The sequence below is a fragment of the Beta vulgaris genome, chromosome 6, assembly GCF_026745355.1.
Source record: "Beta vulgaris subsp. vulgaris cultivar EL10 chromosome 6, EL10.2, whole genome shotgun sequence".
Classification (NCBI taxonomy): domain Eukaryota; kingdom Viridiplantae; phylum Streptophyta; class Magnoliopsida; order Caryophyllales; family Amaranthaceae; genus Beta; species Beta vulgaris.
Window position 1 is genome coordinate 57121444 of NC_079207.1, and position 13928 is coordinate 57135371.

General features: G+C 33.6%; 1 long non-coding RNA gene and 1 other non-coding gene across 2 annotated transcripts; one reads left to right on the forward strand and one right to left on the reverse strand.

Annotated features, from left to right (window-relative positions):
- Window positions 1-5981: 5981 nt before the first annotated feature.
- Window positions 5982-7236, reverse strand: LOC125493997 (uncharacterized). The gene is made up of 2 exons (XR_007270350.2): window positions 6971-7236; window positions 5982-6449 (listed from the first exon to the last, which is right to left on the reverse strand). It is a non-coding gene; the product is annotated as an uncharacterized LOC125493997 (long non-coding RNA).
- A 5917-nt stretch (window positions 7237-13153) lies between these two features.
- On the forward strand, window positions 13154-13311 carry LOC125494029 (small nucleolar RNA snoR137). The gene has a single exon (XR_007270420.1). It is a non-coding gene; the product is annotated as a small nucleolar RNA snoR137 (small nucleolar RNA).
- The last annotated feature ends 617 nt before the right edge of the window (window positions 13312-13928 follow it).

The following is a 13928-nucleotide window of genomic DNA, read 5'->3' on the forward strand; positions in this document are numbered from 1 at the left end:
CCACCATTAATCATCTTCCACTTTCAATTCTTGTCTCCAAATATCTGTCTATAAATCCACAGAAGAATTGAGCTTGAATCACAAACTCAAAACCACAAAGAAATCACAAAAATTTCTTCTCCTCTCACTGTTTCTTCTCGGCACCACCGAGCCACCACCATAGTGCGCACCACCTTTTGCGCACCACCACCCTCTGACCGGCGAAATCACGCCAGCCCTCGCCGACGACCCACGCCGCAGGCTGCAGCCCGTCGCTGCTCTTCTCTCTATCCTCTCACCTCGTTCGAACTCCCCTCGGTCTCGCGCGCTACTGCTGCTGCTGCCTTTCGCCGCCGCCGGAGCTTCGAGGACTGCCGCCGACGTTCCGTGTCGTCACCTGCGCTGCTCGCCGGAATCCGCCCAAGGGCTCTGCCCTGTGTTTTCGTCCCTGCTCCAAGTGAGCAGAGGTATACCTCTTTTCTATTTTTCCCTCTTAAACTGATTTCAAGTTTATAATGCTAGCCCACTTGTGACCCAATTGTTAATTAGTATAGTTAGACCCAAATTAGTTAAACCAACTTAGTTTAATTGTTGCATGGATTTGTTTGGGCTTCAAAAATCTGATTTATATTAATTCAACCAACTCAATTAAATTGTTGCATGTGTATTAGTTGGGCTCAAATCTGATTTTCTTATAATGTGAGTGAAGCTACTTTTAATTATTGGGCTAATGGAGTTAAGTTGAAACTGATTTAGTGTTTTATTAGGCCATGTTAGTTTAATTTATTAAGTTAAACATGATGTTGGGCTTATAATCTGATTTACTTAGTTAAGTCACTTAAGTTAATTTTGATGCTTTGTTATATTGGGCTTAAGTGGACTATTTTGTTGTTTTAATTAAGCCACTTAGTTTAGCTTAAACCTTTAACTAGTTGGGTTAATAATTATACTAAGAATTAATTAAAAGGGTTAGGTTAAACTAATTATTTACTAGTCCTTATAATCTGAATTTTTGTAAGATAATATTTAGAACACTAAACTTGTATAAGTAACTTCATAAGCTTATTAACAACTAATGTAGGAGGTTAATGCTAATATTTTTTTAAAATAACTAGAATAATGTAAATAACCAACCTAGTTTAGTGATCATGCAAAAATTGATGGTTGTTCATGGATGAGTAATTTGATGAGCTTTTATAATTAGTTTTAGTTTCTAAAGCATATTAGGAGTTCAAATTATATTATATTTGTAATATCCTAAAAACTTAATCATGTTTAATCAATTAAATATAGTTATCACTAATTTGACTAAGATTTAGATTTTCTTTTATTATGAGAAACATAAATTACTAGACTTGGTAAAAAGTTGTAATTCTATTGTTTAACAAGAAAATATTAGACTTATAATTAACTATCACCAAATTAGGTGGTTGAAAGTTGAAACAATGACTATTTTCATATTTCATAAATTAAAAGAAAAATAAAAGTATTATAAAACTGAGGAAGTTGACTGCTTTCTTCCTCCTTCTTCATTCCTCCATTCTCATGGCAAACACATGGCACACATGCCTTCACTTTCCTCTTCTTCTTCAGTCAAATCTATCACCAATCCTCACCATTGCTTCTTCAAGTTAACAAAATCAGATTATTTACTTCACCATCTTCCTCCCAACCACTGATTTTAACTCCAAATTTCCCTATAAATAGTCATGGATACAACACCAAGAACACACCAACAACAACCTTCATCATCTCTTCTCTCTAATCAGAAAATTCAGTCATAATCGCCGGAAAATTGTAACTAATAGAAATCAAAAAAAAAAAAAAAAAAAGAAAAGAGAAAAAAAAAAAAAATTCATAATCTCTTCCTCTGTTTCGAACCCCCACGACCGACCACCGTCGGCCACCGCGCGCCACCTGCGCCGCTCCCAGTCCCGCACCCACCTTGTCTTCACTCGCCGGTCACCAGCCCGCCGCCGGAGCTCCGCCAAACCGCCAGCAGCTTCGTTCTCTCACTCTCCTCTTCGCACTCTCTCACTCCTCTTCTCCTTCGCGCATCACTGCCGCGCGCGCAGCACCGTCGAGACCCAGCCACCACGCCACACTGCCGTCGTTTCTCGCTGACCGCCGCTGCTGCTCTCCGTCCACCGGAGCCGACGTCCCATCCCTGCCGGAATTTTCGTCTTCCCTGCTCTAGTAGCAGAGGTGATGATATTTTTTGTTTTAAAATTTCTGATTTCAAGTTTTATGTTAATGCAAGCCCAAACTACTACCTAGTGTTAATTAATTAAATTAGGCCTAAAGAAAACTGACTTATATTAGCCAAACCAATTCAATTTAAGTGTTGCATGTTCACTAATCGGGCTCAAATCTGACTTTTAATTGTATTAGCTAAGCTATTTAGTATTAGATGGACAATTGAGTTAAACTAACTGATTTAGTATTTAATAAGTATGTTAGTTTAATTATTAAGTTAAGTATAATGTTGGGCTTATAATCTGATTTACTAGTTAAGTAATTAAGTAATCTTGTTGCTTTAATATTGAGCTTTAGTGGACTGATTTAGTTATTTTACTAAACCACCTAACTTATTTACTAAAATCTATTATTGGGTTATAATTCATGATTTCTAAACTAGTTGAGTTGTTTAAAACTAATTAAAAATAATTCATTAAGCTTGTTGTTATAATTGAGTTTAAGTTATGAGTACTTCACTAATCCTTAAGTTCACTTATAATAATTAGTTACTTGACTTGTTAGTTTTAAATGACTAAATAATATTAAAATTGTTAATGGAGCTATTATAACTTTAAACTTAATGATTTATTTATGGACGACTAATTAGTTATTAACTATGAACTAGAATAATGTTATGTTTTCGAAAGGTTATATAATATGTAGTAATATAACTTTAATGTTTCGATAATTCTAAAAATATAGCTAAATGAGTTATTTCATTAAGTGTTGTTAAAAGTCACCTTAATTAAAAAGTTATTAACGATTAAGAAATAATGACCTTTAAGGAGACCTTTACGACGTTATAATGACGCTTATGACCTTAATAAGCGCTAACTAATATTTAGGCTTAAAAGCTAAATAACGAAACGTTCATTAATAAAATTATTCTTGAATAGATTAAAGAAGATAAAGGATATTACAAGCCTCCCCCGGCTATCATGGTTGTAAGCAGGAATTCAGGTAACGTCTACTGCTAACACCCGCATTCCCCTTCAAAGTATGTTTTATGATCATGATTAATATTATGTTTTATATATGGATTCGGGACGAAATGAAATGTTTTATGATGGTTATGATGATATGATGCTATGAAATGATGATGATGATGTTATGATGAAATGAAGAATATAATTATTCACGATGATGATGATATGCTTAAAAATGAAACATGATAAATTCAAGTGAAAGACGGTTCTTGGCAAGTATTCTGTTATCCCGGGTCGTGCACGTACCTTCCGGCCGGTTAACCACCTTCCGTTTAGTGAGGGCTATTGTCCTCGGGTGGCACCGCGCATTCTGGGCAAATAACGCCACCTTCCGTTTAGTGAGGGCTTTTGTCCTCGGGTGGCTGCCTTCCGTTTATGATGTTATGATGTTTGGGGAGACGTCCCTTCCGTTGTACTAGCCAAGTTACCAAATAAAATATATGATGATGAACATGATAAAGAAATAATGTAACATGCTATGATATGTTTGTGAAATGTTTTACTTATTCTCTTCTCCCTGTTTTATAATAAAATGATGTGAAATGAATTTACGATGTTAGAGTAGTATGTTACTGAGCCTCGGCTCACGACGTTTTGTTTTATGTTTTAGGTATGGAAGAACAGTTGTGGATCACTATTATACTGCGTTATGGAGATTATGTATGATTCTTAATGGATAAACAAGTATTATCTTGCGATGAGTAATTGTATAGTGAATTTTCAATCTTACGCTATTATATTATTTGTGGGCCATAACCCACAGGATTAAGTTATGCTTCCGCTGGCGATTAAGGTTATGTTAATTTGTCGGGGCGTTACAATATTAGTGGTCATTATATTAATGATAATAATGATTCAAGTTTAGTGATAAATACACCTAAGCTTATTTAGAAAGTAATGAGTTGTTTGATAGTAATAATATATGCTACTCATTGGTTAACTTTTATTTATAATAAGGTTCAAGGTTGGTAATATCTTTCCTATTATAAAAGGATATTAGAAGTAATGGTATAAACTTTAAGGTAAACTTAAGATTGATTATGCTTAAGTACAACTCGAATGTCTAAAAATATTTTACGGGTAATCTCAAGCCTAAAGAAAGATTGTTTAAGGAAAACACAACATCTAATTAAATAGTAATAAATTTCATTATTCAATTCTTTATTAGATTAAAGGAAGGAATATTACAAGCCTCCCCCCGACTCTTGAGAAAACGTAACTACGGTATCAGGTAACGTCTACTGCTAACACCCACAATCTCTTTCGAATGATGCTTTGTGGTATTTCGCACTATGTTGTTGATATATGGATTGTGGGATATGAAAGGTTTAATGAATATGATGATTTTCGATGAAATGAAATGACTTCAATGTTTACGAAAATATGAGTATGATAATGTTATGGTTTTAATGATGTTTCATGATTATGATTACAATGATGTAATATAATTATGATATGATATGTAAAAGAAACGATAACATGATAAAGTACAGCGAAAGATGGTTCTTGGCAGTATGATACGGGTACCGCAAGTGTCACCTATGTTGTGGCCACCCGACTGATTTATGATACGGGTACCGCAAGTGTCACCTATGTTGTGGCCACCCGACTGATTTATGATACGGGTACCGCAAGTGTCACCTATGTTATGGCCACCCGACTGTTAAATGATACGGGCACCGCAAGTGTCACCTATGATGTGACCGCGCGACTGGTATGTAATGGGAGACGTCCCTTATGTTATGATGTACTAGCCAAGTTACCTAATTAAAAGATATCTGATGAAAGTTAACATGATAAAGGATGATGGTAATGTTTTATGTTTTCGATTAAATGACATGTTTATGAAGTGGTTTTACTATTTCTCTCCTCCTTGTTTGCTAATAATATGAATTGAAATATTTTACGATGTTAGAGTAGTATGTTACTGAGCCTCGGCTCATGACGTTTTGTTTTTTGTTTTAGGTACTGATGATGATAACGGGATGGCGTAGCTGTGAGGAGTTGTTTAGTTTTAAGCTTTCTTAAAGTACTTGTGGTTTAGTTTATGTCAAACTATGTTAGTCGCTAAGTTTCAACTTTAGTTTCGTTAAATGGATAATTATGATGCTTTAAGTTATAATATGTTGAAGTTATGATTTTATGTTAGCCTTGTGCTTTCCACTCGGGAAGTACGGCGGTAACGCACCGACCTTCTAGGTTCCGCTGCTAATGACACTCTAATTAACTTAATAATGATGATAAGAGGTCGGGGCTTTACACATTTACCTTGGTAGAACCCTTTGTTTCTACCTTTCTTAATATCTTGTGTGGACCTCACTTGTTTGGCTCCATTTTCAATTCAGGCACATATCACTACTACATTTTCAGCCTAATGCAACCCTTGAAATTCGTTGCATTAGGGCTAATTTCCGTTGTAATAGGTCTAATGCAACGGCCCCTAACTGTTGCATTTGAAGGCGTTGCTATAGGTCTAATGCAACGACATTTTAGACCTATGGCAACGGCTATGTGATAGCCGTTGCAATAGGTGTAAGTAGCCATTGCATCAGCTATAGGGTCTATTGCAACGCCTCCAGATCTACTGCAACGCCATCCGGTAACTATTGCAACGCCCCTATTAGTGATATGTTATCCCATTTTCGCATCTACTGCAACGCTTCCATACATCTTGCAGTGATATCGTATAGCTAACGCAACGCCTCTATTACTACTATAATGCCTCATTTTAACACATATTGCAACACTTTGTTAGCTAATGCAATTCCTTTACCATAGTAGTCTAGTAATAGTATATATAGATTAATATATTTAAAATTACATAAATATATTTCAAATTTTATACCTAAAAGAAAAATTATTCATACATTATTCATGCCCATGGGCATAAATTGTTACAAGTCTATTAACCAATAAACTAAAACAAAATTCATGGTTTCTCAGATAACTTATTATATATAAATTACTCATATGTTCGTGTAAGTAGCAACTCAAACAAAAATCAAAAGCTATCAAAGATTTCATAATCAATTAATATCATCATGATCACTAGCTTGGTTCTTGTAATTGTCAATTGACCCCTTGATTAACCATGGTCATCTTGGCTGATTAATAGCACCACGTGCTGCACCACCATTGGTTCTGTGAGTATAACTCTCATCTTCTATTCCTTCATGTTGGCGAAACAGGAGTCCATATTTTTGGTTTCTAGTTCGGCATCTTCTCCCCCCTCTGAGGTGATTGTTGCTGTTATAACTGCTACATGAGTTAAAAGCTCATTTCATGTTTTCAATCAATATACAAAGATAGGAGGTCTAAAATAGTATAAACAACTAAAAGATTTACACTACACATGTCATAAACATATAACCAACTGTGTAAATTTACAAGTATAGATAAATGAATCAAACGAATAACAACAACTACATTATGGCAGGGAAAAAAAAAAGCATGGATCAATGACAAAGCTTTTCCCTTTATTTTGGTGAAGGGGAAATAAAGAACCAGGCATCATTGACATATTATGATAGTAGCCCCCGGTAAACCAGAAAATTCTTTCACCATAGTCTACTAGAGAAAGAGCATGTAGGCCTCAGATTAATACATAATTAGACCAAGAAAATTTATACAGGCTCCTGTGTATGCTCAAAATTGCATACTCTCCAGGAAAATGATGACAACATCTCATATATGTATAAAAGAATATATGAACTTTTTATTAAATTCTCCTACAAGCTACAACTATGCACCAAGGCGTCATTGCTTACCTGGACTTCCAGTCCCCGAAGACGTAGGGCATGTTTGACATGCAGGAGAAGGGACGTCATCAGAGATGCTAATCTTAATGGTTTTCTGCGCTTCTTCATTTCCTGGAACATAGAGGACTGCATCCAAAAGTAAGATGTCGAAGTCACGAGGACGGAAGAATGATAACCAAGAATCATCTGTTTAAAAGCAGCAGCAGAAAATGTCATCAAAGTAGGAAGAAAGAAGGAATATACTACTATGCTTATGTTGATGAACAAGTATAAAAAATATTATGATGATTACGATTCCAAACGTTGTGAATGTCAAACCTGAAGAGAAGTATCTGTTATGGCAGGAAAAAAAAGAAACAAAACATTCTCCTATAATCAAGAGGGGTGGTTTTTAGAAATTGAGAGTACCTTGATATAACTTCTTATGATTTCTGTATTTAGAAGAGTGTTTATTTTCGCTACACTTCTTAACTGCAATACCAATGTGAGTTGCTATCAGATGATCACATTTCACTAACTCGCTAATAGAAATCAACTATGTACTGTATATAGATCATTGTTATAATCCCGAGTATATAAAGACAACGATTTCATTCATCTATTATCTGCTAAATCAAAAGTTTAGGGTTCACTCCGTTTCTGATGAGATGGAGGGATTTTGACAGAAAGAGACACTAGACAACATGTGTAAGCTAAAGACCACTAAATTACAATGCAAAATCCCAAACATGCTGAACTATTACTGACTAGCTGACTGTACATCAGATTTAGGCATCAAGTTGTTGAAGTTAATTTTATTACAGTTGTCAACGAAATGCCACTAAGCGAAAAGGGATACAATTCGAAGCTTCAAGTATCCAAATTTCCCAAATAACACTTTCTAATTTTTTGCTAGAGTTTCCAATCAAGTTTAGAGCCTGAAATTCACAACCTCCCAAAGGTACGTCTCTTGTCATAGCTCTGGACTAGGAGTTTCAATTAATATCAGTCAAGCTGGAAATGGAAAAGCGCGACTCAGATTTCAAATGCTTGACATCGTTCCTAAACCCTAGTACATAAGTTCTATGCTAATTATAATTTGTCAGTAAAATTCAAACGCTTGTCGTGCACTGTGTGGTGTTAAATGTAGGTGTCAACAAACAATGAAATACCGCACTTCAAAACGCCTATTAGCCTATAATTATGAGCAACAGCATAGCCTTCGACCAGAAAAACGAAGAACCAAGAACACAAGTTTTACAATCTGCACCCCAACCCCCCACCTCGCCCCACCACAGGTTAACAATATAATACATCAGCAGCATACAATAGAACTTACAATGGTTTACAGATTCATGAGCTTATTTTACCCTCTAACTTTAAGTTTCTCTCTCTTAGAGCTTTCCACAAACACTTGGTGTGCCTATCAAAACCCACTTTAGATACCAAAAATTATGAATTGCACATAGAACACATTGAAATTATATTAGAAATTTTGTATCACATCCTGAAAAATCTATTAACTATTCACAAGCATCCCAAAACTACATATGCATTCGTCAATCTGCATCCTAATCTCAATTCCAAAAACTAGAATTTTCAGAAAATCAAAATCGCAATCCCTAATCAGAGAACAAAATAATAAAAAAACTCAAATCAAATGCTAAAAACCGACATAAAGAACCCTAAAATTCTAATGCTAACCCATAATTCAATAACTTGCAATGTGGAAAAGACCATATTCAATCAAATGGAAATACAGAATGACAAATACCAAAAACCCACACAAAACTTACCAATTTCGCTGGAAGTTTAAAGAGGTGCGAGGTCGAACTTTCGCTCTCTTCGTCTTCCTTTCCTTCTCTCACATACATCATTTGTTTGCTATTTTGTGAGAAATGCCAAAATTCATCTCTTTCTAACTTATAAAGCTTGCCTAACAGTTTTTTTTTTGTTAGCAGCACAGTAGACGGGGTTTCACAATTTCTTAAAAAGATAGAGAGGGAAATATAAAACATTGAGGGCATACTTTAAATTTCTAAAAAGAAAAATTATTAGTTTAGTTGTTGCAACAATTAACTTACCTATTGCAACGGCTAGGGCCAACCCGTTGCAATAGCTACCCTTTTAGTAGTAGAAGTTCTATTTCCGTTGCATTAGACCCTTACTATTGCAACGGTAGTGAAAATGTCGTTGCATTAGCTTTTTTAAGTTGTTGCATTTGATCGAAAATGTATATTACATATTTATAGTTGTTGTATCCTAGCTTCTAGATTTTTTCTTTCAAGTTCAAATATCTTAGATTTTCACAAGATAATTCTAGATACATATTAAATATTTTTCTCACATTTTTCATCATATCAAACATTTAGAATTTTCTAGATTAATCTCTAACACTCTCCCTTAATCTTGAAAATTCTTATACTTTATCATGCTTCTTCCAAAGGTCTATTAGCTTCAAAGTCTTGTTGATGGACATGTCATCAACTATATCCAAACTTGATTCTTGAAATTTTCTTCTCGTCCTCGTCGGTGCCTACGTCACCAACCACCTTGATCTTCTATATCCTTCTTTCCATATTGTTGTTTATCACTTCTTTGTGGTGGTACACTTGTTGCCAACCATCCCACCTTTGTTTCTTCATCACATTTTCTTAATCTTCAATGTTTTTCAATGTTTTGTGTTAGTACCCAAGTTACCAACTTACTCCCCCTAATCTGAACTTTTTCATTTTTCTTCTTCACATATCTTTATCCAATTTCATTCTTTCATTGATGCTCATATCACCAATCATCTCTGCTAATGTCCATGTCATTAGATAACTCCAAAATCTGTCTCTTGAACTTATTTTTTTTCTTCTTCTCTTTTTTCTTTTCATTGTTTTTTTCTTCTTTTTTTCCCGACTATTGTGCTCTTGTCACCAATATTCTCCCTTTTTTTCATTATTTCCTTTTCTTCAAATGTTAATTTCATTTGTTGATGTTCATGTCATCAACCATCCAACTTATCCTACATTTTAATCTTCAACATTTCTCAAAAGTTATCTCATCCTTTTTTTTTCCATCATCATATTTTAGTTTAATTTTCAAACATATCTTCTATTTTTGTCTTCTCCTAAAACTCTTTTAAATCATCTCCATACCTTTTGAATTATCTTTTTTGAAATTTTGTATTAGATACTTACCTTGATTGTGCCCTCCAAGTCTCTTCTTACAAGCTTGATTTCCATCTCTCGGCCCTTCGATCTTTTTCGTGATCACTTTTGCCGCTGTGATACCATGATAGAAATTAGGGAAGAGTGGTGCACTAATTCATGAAATAGTTTCTTTTATTCATTGCTTCAACCTTCAACTTGATAATTTACATCTTCTATCTTCTTCTTGCTACTCGGATGTTGGCGTTATCACGTTCCGGCTTTGATACCATGATAGAATCTGTGGCGCACATGGAAGTTTTGATGGACTCGAATAGTATCAACAAAATTGCATTTTCATTGATAATTAATTATACAAGTGTGTTTGTGAGAGCTCATGTCTCTCATTTACCTTGGTAGAAACCTTTGCTTCTACCTTTCTTAATATCTTGTGTGGACTTCACTTGTTTGACTCCCTTTTCAACTCAGGTACATATTACATATTTATAGTTGTTGTATCCTAGCTTCTAGATTTTTTTTTTCAAGTTTAAATATCTTAGATTTTCACAAGATAATTCTAGATACACATTAGATCTTTTTCTCACATTTTTATCATATCAAACATTTATAATTTTCTAGATTAATCTCTAACAATATATAAACGCGCTCAAAATAAAAGAAATAGGGAGGAAATTAGAGAACTATAGAGTTGTTGCCCTACGCGGCTGCTCGTTTTCCTCATGACCAATTACGGGAAACTAGGAGTCAAAGAAGATTGTACAATTGGATTTTGCTGAAATTTTGCCAGCTTGTTGGGAATGAGGCTACATTCTAACCAATTCGAACTTCGGCTTGTCGAAAATTGCGGATGGACAAAACTCCTACATTTTGGTAATATCTTTCACTTTTGTTCTTCAAATTATATTTTATGTATGAGCTTGTTAGTGAATTGTGAACCTTTGTGAGAGTAATATGGGTTTCTTTTACACTCAATTTAACAAAATACCATAACAATAAAGGAACTACTCCTCACAAATCCCATTGTCTATTTCCTTTACATCAAAAAGATTCTCCATGTATAATCCTCTGTGTTAACTGCATTTTTATTTTATATCTTATATTCTCATACTTGCTCTCCATAATTATTAGTTTATCGTCTTGGAGTCTTAGGGCCTGTTCTCCCCATCTTATTTTCAGTTCAGTTCAGTTCAGTTCAGCTCCAATAATTTCAGTTTAGTTCAGTTCAGTTCAGCTCCAATAGGTTCAGTTCAGTTCAGTTCAGTATAGTTCAGTTCAGTTCAGTTCAGCTCCATTCTTTTATAATCATTTTGTTAAATATTATTATTATGTTGGTATAATTTATTTTACTAATTACTCTTACTTTTACTCTTATTATTATTATTATTATTATTATTATTATTATTATTATTATTATTATTATTATTATTATTATTATTATTATTATTATTATTATTATCATTATCATCATCATCATCATCATCATTATTATTATTATCTAAATATATATCATTACTATTAAGTATTATTATTATTATTATTGTTGTGTCTATATATTATTTTTTTTATTATACCTTTACTCATTAAGTCATTATTATTACTATTATTATTAGGAGGAACATGGTTTAGGTCAAAGCACAAATAAACCCACTTTTTTTTAGCCCATAAACCAATCAAATCGCGTCAAGACGTTTTATGATGTAATTTTCACGGTCCAATCCAATCATTATTTTTATTACTAAATATTTTTATATCATTAAATCTAATTATTAAAATAGTAATATTAATTACTTCTTAGATATTATTGTTATTATATATCATCATCAAGTATTAATATATTAATACAAATAATATAAAATAATTATTATTAATTATCATTATTATCATTAATTATTATTATTATTATTCATTATTATTACTTATCATTATAATTATTATTTAATATTCATATTATTATTCTTTAAAATATTATTTATATATTTATTACATTCAATTTAATTCAATTCAATTCAGTTCAGTTCAGTTCAGCTCCAATAAGTTCAGTTCAGTTCAGTTCAGTTCAGTTCAGTTCAGTTCACCTCCAATAAGTTCAGTTCAGTTCAGTTCACCTCCAATAAGTTCAGTTCAGCTGTTTTATGCCTAAGAGAACAGACCCTTAGGCTCCGTTTGGTAGGGCGTAAAACATTTTCAGTGTAAAATGATTTTCATGGAAAACAATTTACAATAGAAAACACAATTCCAAAATTAGTTTTTCGCTGTTTGGTTCGATGTAAGAAAAATGATGAAATGAAAAGAAAATGAAAAGGAAAGTAAGGAGGTAGTGAGAAGAGTATACAAGAGAGAGAAGGAAAATAGTTTTCCCTTCATTTTGAAAGGAAAATGGTTTTCCATCATTGGGAGAGTAATTTTACCCCAAGGGAAAATGGTTTTATACTCTTTTGCCAACCAAACAATGTAAAACTAAAAATAAAGGAAAACAGTTTTCCGAGAAAACGTTTTACGCCCTACCAAACGGAGCCTTAGTCTCAAATATTATTGACCCTGCTTGAGTGCTTGGGCCATTTCGTTCGCAAAGTTTTCCAAATTGGGCCGTATCTTATTTTCTCTCCTCCCACCCATCCCTAAATCCCTACGTCCTCCCACCCATCCCTAAATCCCTACGTCCTCCCACCCCTTGGCCCTTTAAAACCCCCATATCACTCACCTCCATCCACACTTACCTCAGGAAACCCTAATTGTGTTCCTCGTAAATCTCCCTCCCCCCTCCCTCACCGATTTCAACTTCTATTACGCATTTTTACCCAATTATTTGTTCTTCAATTACATCAATTTATTCACTGAATTTGCTTACCGAGGCGTTGCGTTCTCCGGCATTTTTAGATTCCGATGAACGTGTCAAGGGAAGCATAAATCAAACTTCTACAATCCAATTTTTGTTAAGATTTTTAATCTTTCATACAACTGTGCAAATCTTTATTCGTAGTTTGCATTTGAATTTGGATTGTAAAATTTAAATCTTCAATTTTGTTTACTTTGTTAATGTCGTTTTTTTTAATTTGTTGTTGCTTCTAATGGTGAACTCTCTCTGTTCAAATGAAAGACGTTCTAGTTTCCGAAGCATAAATGAAAATCTAAATTGTCAGTCTTAAACAGCTCGATGAATGGATTAATCATTTAATCTTCACACTTTCATCGCGTTACCTGTCTGCTGGCACATTTTCATACTAATTTTCTCTATTTCAATTTTATAATGATTTTCTTGAATGAAGTTTGGATTATTTAAGAATTCGTTGAATGAACTCAGTTTTTTTTTATAGAATTTGTTGAATGAATTTAGGGTTTTTTAGGATTTGTTGAATGAAGTTAGGTTTTGTTAGAAATTGTTGAATGTTGTTAGGTATTTTTAGAATGCATTGTGTTTCCGATTTCCGCTTATTATTTTACCTAATTTTTTTATTTGATTAAATCTTCAATCTTGTCAATAATCGTATATTGGAAGCTGTTTTTTTTTTGTTTTAATTTTTCGTTAAAGCTTCCTGTGATGATTGGAAGGATGTACTTTAGTTTTGGGTATTCGAAGAATGTACTGTTTGAGATCTATTAAGAGTTTGAAGTGAAGATGTTGATAAAAATTTTACTATTAAAGAGTATCTATTGGATTTAGGGTATAATGAACTTGTTTGAATCAGACTTATTAGATTTGATCAGTATTTGTTTTACTTATGTTTACGTTAGTTTGGGCTTGATTAGAGCGGATCAACTGTAAAACTAAATTGTCAAAATGATATTCGAAACCCTAAAGCTGGACATTGAGACGAACAGAAGATTCCAAGTAC